Here is an 8,437-nt window from a genome sequence, read left to right as displayed (position 1 = left end):
CAAAGGTACCCTCTCTGTCCTCTTACTCTAATTAAAATTCTCTCCTGTGAACCCCTTTGGGTTAAATTATGATCTGGGGTTGGAAGTTGAATAATGCCTGAAGCTGTAGTGGCACCTAAGTGTGACCCTTCAGTGGGGAAGGGTCAGTTTGGATGCAGGGAAAGGAAACAGAGCTCAAGGGCAACCCAAAATAGAGCATCCTGCCGGAGGGCACTCAGCTCTCTGGGCACATGGAGATGGTTGGCGCAGGAGAGAGATGCCTGGAGTCTTGACTGGGCACTGAAAACACCCCTTGGGCAGCAGAACTGAGTGTGATGTTGGACCATGTGAGATAGCTTTTTTTTTTTTTTTTTTGCCAGAATCAATTGGCTCTGGAGCCAGGCAATCCTGATTACCAACGGGGTCTGCTGACGCTGATGAGCAGCTCTGCTCCGATCCAGGGCTGCCAGCTCCTGAACTCTTAGAATATTGTGCCTCTGTTGATCACCCCTCCTAGGCACCCTTGCATTACTGCACCTCCTCTGAACTCAATGGGTTTTGGTGTCAATCACCCAAAACCTTTCTTCTTCTTTAGCACATCCTGCAGATAGCATCTACCTGGAAGACACCCTCGTCAGTCAGTGTGGCCACAGTGCTGCCTGTTGCACAGTTAAACAAGGCACTAGTTTGGCACATTTCCTGTCTTACTGACTCACTCTTATTCTGTCTTTCTTGTTTCCAATAATCCAATGAACCTGTGGTGTTGAGAGGGGCCATTTCAGAATGGCTGGTCTATCAAATCAGGAATGCAAGAGAATCTACAGGAAAGAGGCTTTCTTGGTAGCATTCATCAATCAGCCTCTCTACTGAGGATCAATAAAAAACTGCCACTTAAAGTCTAATTGGATTGGGCTCCATTTGGAGTCTCTAGAATATGGAATCATGATATTGTCATTTGCACAGAGTTGGGCTGATATAAGTGATTGTGGATAAGGAACATGCCCCCCAAAAGCTAGTTCCTGCTGTCCCTCCTGGGTCAAATACTGGCTGTGTAGGAAGCACCCCACGTGGAGTGACAACAAGAGCTGCTGTGGATGGGAGAGACTGCCAGCTGGCTGACACGTGGGCAGGACTGAGAGTTGCATCTTCCAAAAGGAAGGAAAATAAAGAAGGGTCCACCTTCTAGTTCTCAACTCCATCTCCTATTCACCAGAAAGCCAGGTGGAGGGTGCAGATACACCACGTTGTAGGTCCTGTGGAAGGGCACCTCTCAGCACCCCCAGGCAGGACAAAACCACAAACCCAGAGGGCTCCGTAGGTCTGCTGTGACAGATTCAAGGGCACTTTTACCCTTCCAGGTTCAAATGTTAGAGAATTTCTGTGCACTCAGAGAGAAAAATTTAAGTTTATCAGAAAATAGTACAAAATAGACACTAAGTACCAAAATCCAATCACATTCATACTGCTTTTTTTTCATGCTTATCTTCTTTCCATGAACTAGGGAATATCAGCAACCATGATTGTCTTAAGGGGGAGGTGCCAAGATGGCAGAGTAGAAGGATGCACAGCTCTTCCCTTCCCATGAACATGCCGAGAATTATATCTACAGGCCCACCAATTTGCATAGAACTAGTACTGACTGTTGGGGGTCTGTTCTGTACAGAACAGAATAGCCTGGGGTCCCCATAAGAAGGCAACACTGCTGGTGCACATGGTGGGGTGCACATGGTGAGGAGGGGAGCAATGCAGCTGGGCCATAGCCACTGTCTCCGCTAGCCCAGAGGGCTTTCCCAGACCATTGTTGGTGCATTCTCTTGAGAAGAGAAGTGGGGCTCGGCCACAGCCATCACAATCACTGGTGCATGGTTTCCGAGGCGGAGACAGGGCTGAAACCTGAATCCACCCAGGGGCCCTGTGGCTTCACAGCTGGGACTGAGAATTGACTTTTGCTACGTGGGTGCCTTTGTGGACTTGTGCCTCTAAGAAGAACAAGCACCAAGCTGAGTTCTGGCTCAGGGCAGGGGATGGATCAGCATTTACAATGGGCCCGTGTACCCTATGTGCACATGGGGCTGGGGTCCACGCTGGCCCTGCAGTGCACCGGGGATCTGAGTGTGTGACCGCACACTCACTACCGTGGGTTCTGGTGCCTGGTGTCAAATCTGCCCTGCTGGCTCTGTAGATGCAGAACCTGGGGGACACCAGGGCAGGTTGCTGATATTCTTGAGGCTAAGGCAGGGACAAGGACAGTGTCAACAAAGAGTACTTTGCAAGCCCACATAACGAGTGACAGGCAACACCACAGCGGGCACTTCCTGGTGAACATCTCCTGTGGAGGGACACTCAGTGGCTCCTCTTCCCAGCTGAAGCACCCCAACACTGTGACCACACACTGTAGCTCAGAAGTGGGTCTGGAAGCCTCTATTCCAATAGCAGGGGAGCCGACTTGGACCCTGTCAAGGATGTGACAACCACAGAGCAAAAAAGGAGGCCAAACTCAACAACCACCAGGGCAGGCTCTGATCATAACACCAACCACACCCCCAGTCAAATGCATAGCAGCTAACACATGGAAGAAAGAGGTGGTAACCATCCACCCTGAGAACAGCTCTCATGACAACATTATGAGATGTGCACAGTCCACACAGGAACACTCCCACTTCAAAAAACAAAACAAAACAAAACAAAACAACCCTTCAAGACCACTGTAGTTAACTGTGACTCCTAAATTCATAGAGTCAGGGAAAAATAAGTAAAATGAAGAAGCAGAGGAACCTCTCCCAGTTAGAACAAGAGAAGTCCCCTGAAAAAGCAAACAATGAAATAGACCTCAACAGCCTGCCAGATCGTGATTTCAAAAAGGGGGTAATAAAAGCACTGAAGGAAATAAGAGAGACTATGAATAGAAATGCAGGATACAATAAAAAGGAAATAGAAACTGTAAAGTGGAGCCAATTAAAAATAGGAAACTCAATGGCGGGGATAAGAGCTGAGCTAAAGGCAGTCAAAAGCAGACTAGATGATGCAGAGGAACAAATAATTGACTTAGAAGACATGATAACAGAAGTCACGCAATCAGAACCACAAAGAAAAAAGCAAGTAAAAACCAATGAAAGCAATATAAGGGACCTATGGGATAATATAAAGCGTGCCAATCTATGCATAACAGGGGTCCTGGAAGGAGAAGAAAGAGAAAAGGGGACTGAAAAGGTATTTGAAGAAATCATGACTGAAAACTTCCCAAACCTAAAGAAGGAAATACATATCCCAGTACAGGAAGCACAGAGGGTCCCAAACAGGAAGAACCCAAACAGACCTACACCAAGGCATATCATAATTAAGATGGCCAAAGTTAAAGATAAAGAAATGATTCTAAAGGCAGCAAGAGAAAAACAAAGAGTTAGTTACAAGGGAACCCCCATAAGGCTCTCAGCTGATTTCTCTACACAACACTGATGGCCAGAAGGGAGTGGCAAGATATAGTCAAAGTCCTGAATGAGATGCAACCTAGGAGACTCTATCTGGCAAGACTATCCTTTAGAGTAGAAGGAGAGATAAAGAATTTCACAGTCAAGCAAAAACTGAAAGAATTCAGCAATACCAAATCTATCCTAAAAGAAATATTGAAAGGTCTACTCTAAATGGAAAAGAAGCAGGAAGCTATAGAAATGAGAAAACCATCATTGGAAATGTGATGACTACAATAAGTTGCAAGAGAATAAACATGAAGATGTAAAAGAGGACATCAAATCATAAAAGGTGGGAGAGGGGAACAAGAAAATGTAGAGTTTTTTTCCCTTTTTTTCATTCTTTTTAGGATGCCTTTGAACCTATTAGACTACCAGTATAAAGCAAACAGATTTAGTAATGGGTTAACATACTTGAAAAACAAGGTAAGCATAAATCAAAACCATACAATACAGTCTCACACACCCACACACAAACAAACAAACAAAAAATCCCAAAACAAACAAACAAACAAACAAAACCCAAACCCCAAGCTAATACAAAAGAAAATTATCAAACAACAATGGTCATCCTGCTAAACTAATCTGTAGACACTCCCGGGACTCAGCCCCAAGTTGGTTAGTTCCAGAAAGCCTTCCTTTAAACTATAATGTGTGGTCACACCTCTTGGTGTGTTCACCACTATTAAAATATTCTGAGCCTTTGATAGATACAGCACCAGCCTCTCACTCAAGCACCTCCGCGGATTTATGAGGCGTGAATGCCAGATGATGGGGATGCTGTTTATAAACTCTTTCTCACTAATACCAACAGTGGGACCAGCTCTATTTTAAACAATAACCTCATTTTGGGAATGAGGATATAAGCCCCCACAGAGACGATCTTAAAGAAAAAGTACATTTGTTTGATTACACTGTGTGCTCTGTGCTTTGGTATGTTGATCTCACTTCTCTAAATTCACAAATTTCCGGACTATGGTAGGCATAGGTCACTTTTGGAAAGTGGATACATTCCATTGGAAAGATGTCAAAAGTTAGCATTCAGCCTCTCTTTACAGAGGTTTCTCAATTAACTGAGTTCATCCCGTGAGATTTTCAGCCCAGGGTTTTAGAAATATGACATTTATAAGGGCAATAAATGCAGAAATAACATTCAAGAATTTAGAGGCTGGCTGTGGAGCCAGGCAACTCTGGGCTGGAGCGGGGCCACTCACCAGCATTGGCAGGTCCCATCTGAATTCAGGATTCCTTGGCCCTGGAGCCAATTTTTGACCATTTCTGGTTTCCAAAAATGGCAATTTCACTCAATTGAATTCAATTTTAAGCTCTGCTGCCTGAGGCTTGTGCCTGTAATTATAACCACAAACCAATATTTAATTTCCATGAGCGGGTTACTGTAGTTACTGTAATACTATAGGATACAAGATACATAACCATTTCTAAGTTCAGGAGTACAGCACAAGCGTTTGAGTTCTAAGTAAATGTCATAAAATACAAATACCAAAGCTTGGATCTCAAGTAGCACATGTGCCCCTGGGGGAGGGTGGGGTCCCAGCATTGTGAGTACGGGATACTGTCTCTACCGTAAAAAGCCTGAGAAGTTACTCTCTCTGACTCCTCCACCAACACAGTGTTAGACTGAGGCTGTTGTCGATTTGACAGTGAGCTTCTACTAGGTACAAAGCAAAAGGTTGACTCTCTGATATAATTACAGAGAGTTACCCACAGCACAGTAAATGTCTTTTAAAACCATTTGGTCTGCAAACATTCTATTCGACCTGCAGTGAGGCGTCACTCACACCCAATACTTATCTGTTGTCTATTTAACTCTTCTGTACCTGACACAGTTTCCTCTGCTGTGTTATCTCCCAAAGCTAAAAAGAAACTAACTTCTGCCCCCCCCAAATATATTCAGATCTTTTATTAAGTAGCATTATTTAAAAAGCATCATAAAGATAAACCAGAGGTTGTCACTGGACTCAGGTAAAAAAATACCACAACCATGAACATTGTTACAGTTAGAGGCCCTCTTGGTTCTCCGCAATGATACTGAGCATGCTCACAAGGGGTTCCCATTGTTTAGTCTTAAACAACCATCTTTAAAAGAAGAAAAAAAAACCCAACTCAGCACACTATCATTAACTTGTTTTAATGTTTCTTCACAAATAATAAAGTACAGACAAGGAATAATCATAATGTTGTGGCCAACATTATAAATATGGAATTATAAATTTAAAAAATTTTCTGGTTTAAAAAGTAAATCTGGTATTAATGCAGCTCTGTGGGGTCTGCGTCTAGTAGGGCCGATCTCTGTGCTCCTGGCGGTGCTCGCCTTTGTCCATTTTTCCAGGTCCTCCACGCCTGCCTCTTCTTCCTCCCATTTGTTCCATCAAAGGTCCAGTGGGTCCCCCAGGGCCACCTCGTCTTCCTCCACCGAAGCCACCAAGGTCCATGCCCCGGCCACCATGGAAGCCACCTCTGTCTCCACCACAGCCACCTCTGAACATTCCACCAGGGCCACCACGGTCCATGAGGCCACCTCTTCCTCCCTGCATGCCACTAGGGCCACCTCTGCCACGGTCACCACCCAGAGGTGGGAAAGGTGGTGGAAGGAAGCCTTCAGGCTTTGGAGCCTCACACTGGTTGCACTCTGTTCTCCAGGCGAAGTTCTGGTTTCCACACCCCTTACGGGGGCACTTTCAGTCTCCAGCTCGGTGCCAGATGTTTCCTCCTCCAGATGGGTTCCCTCGAGAACCACGGGGCCCTCTTGGTGGGAAGCCTCCTCTGTCTCCTCCACGGCCTCCCATGCGACCCATGGGTCCCCCAGGACCTCCTGGGCCCCCTGGACCTCCCCGGAGCAGCGGTGGTGTCATCCCTCTGCCCTCCCGCGGTGGCGTTCCACCTCGTGTGCTGTTCATTGGAGGCTTCTTACGAGCAAGAGAAACTAAGTTTGCTCCCTTGAAAATCTTTCCCGTCAAACCACTCCACGGCAGCCTTGGCGGTAGGTGGGTCTTCACAGGACACCGTAGCATCACCTTTGGACTTTCCTGTTTCCTTGTCCAAGTAGATGTGGATCATGGGTTGTCCAGTCCTCTTGTTCATCTTCACAACTCCACATTGCTTAAAGAAGTCTGCCAAGTCATCTAGAGTCACATTGTCATTTAATCCTTGCACATAAATTGCACTGTTGTCACAGTCTTCATCTGGATCTACAGGTGGGCCTAAATTAAGATCTGGTCCTTCATCCATGGGTCCACCAGGCTTATTGAAGCCACCTCGCTCTCCAGTGCTGCCCATTCCACCATGTCCTCCTCCCTGCCCACCTCTGCTCATGCCTCCACAATCAAATGCCCCTCTTCCCCTGCCCTGGTTATCAGGGCCACTCATGCTCCGGTTCTCTCCTGGTCTGGAAAGTCCTCCAGACTTCTGCCCGTAAGCACTCATGCTACTGGGGTGGTCCTGTCAGAATGAACTTTGCTGCCCGTAGCTGCTGCTCTGTTGGCTATATTGACTTGGTGCCTGGCTGTAGGATCCAGTCTGGGGTGGGGGGAACTAGTGGGCGGCTGCTGCCCATAGCTGCTTTGTTGACCATAGCTACTCTGCTGTCCATAGCTGCTCGGCTGCCCATAGGTGTTCTGCTGGGAGCAACTGCTCTGATCATAACTAGTCGGCTGTGTAGAGGAATAGCTGGTAGGAGGATAGGATGGCAGTGGGCTGACTGGCTGCATGGGGTAGCTCCCAGGCACATGGGGGTAGCTGTAGTTATTCTGCCCATATCCCAGGCTGGGCTGGTTGTAACCCCCTGTGCTAGACTGAGGTTGATCAGTCTCAGCAGGTTTGTTACCATCCTGCGGTCTTGTAGGTGTGGTGGCTGCCGGCTGCTGCCCGTAGGCTGGGTAAGCAGGCGGAGTGCCTTGCACAGACTGAGCTGCATAGGAGGCCTGGGTAGTAGTGACCGTAGCAGTGGTGGTATCGTAAGCACCAGTGCTGTGCCCCTGGACAGGCTGACTGTACGTCTGGGGGGCAGTTGGAGTAGAATAACCAGTAGGAGGCAGTCCATAAGAAGTTGCATAGGCGGACTGCCCATGGGTCGCAGTGGCCTGAGCCTGGCTATAGCTAACATCAGTGGGCTGTCCATAGGTTCCATAACTTTGCTGCCCATATGCCTGGGTGGTCTGTGCATATCCTTGAGGGGCTGGGTGGTGTAAGCACTGTAGCCCTGCTGGGCTGCAGCCTGGCTGTAGGTACTATAATCCATGGACGCCATTTTCTCTCCTTCCTTCTCATTCTCTCAACGTCTGTCTCCCTCTCGCTTTCCCTCTATGTTTATTTTTTTAAACAGCTTTGTTGAGGTATAACTTGTATACAGAGAATTACGTGTATTTAATGTGTACCATTTGATGAGTTTGGACATAGTTAAACATGTGGCCACAATCAAGGTAACAGATATATCCTACACCCCCCAGACTTTCTTTGTGTTTGTTTTTTTGTTTCTTTGTAGCTTATGTTTTTTAGAACACTTAACATGAGATCTACTTTCAATAAATTTTGAAGTGCTCAATGATGTATCGTTAACTATGGGTTAACAATATCCTAGATCTCTAGAACTTACTCATCTAGCAAAACTGAAACTTCATACTCTCCCCCAGCCTCTGGCAACCACCTTTCATTCTCTGCTGTATGAGTAGGACTGTTTCAGACACCTCATATAAGAGGAATCACGGGGTACTGTCCTTCTGGGACTGGCTTATTTCACATAGCATACTGCCCTCCACATTTAATCACGTTCTCACAAATGGCAGGGTTTCCTTCTTTTTTAAGGCTGAATAATATGCCATTCTGTGTGTATACCACATTTTCTCTATCTATTCATCTGTTAATGGACAGTTCTTTTTAATTTTTTAAATTAAAAATTTTAATGTTTTACTATTTGAAGCACTTCTTCTTTTTTATTGAAGTGTAGTTGATGTACAATATGATGCAAGTTATAG

At 46.1% G+C, this 8,437-nt stretch overlaps 1 pseudogene; it reads right to left on the bottom strand.

The window, feature by feature from the left end:
• Positions 1-5,680: 5,680 nt before the first annotated feature.
• On the bottom strand, positions 5,681-7,763 carry LOC105076814 (RNA-binding protein EWS pseudogene; annotated as a pseudogene).
• Positions 7,764-8,437: the final 674 nt, after the last annotated feature.

This window comes from Camelus bactrianus, chromosome 35, assembly GCF_048773025.1.
Source record: "Camelus bactrianus isolate YW-2024 breed Bactrian camel chromosome 35, ASM4877302v1, whole genome shotgun sequence".
NCBI classification, from domain to species: domain Eukaryota; kingdom Metazoa; phylum Chordata; class Mammalia; order Artiodactyla; family Camelidae; genus Camelus; species Camelus bactrianus.
The sequence above is the reverse complement of the archived record's forward strand: the minus strand, read 5'-3'. Positions and strand labels throughout refer to the sequence as shown.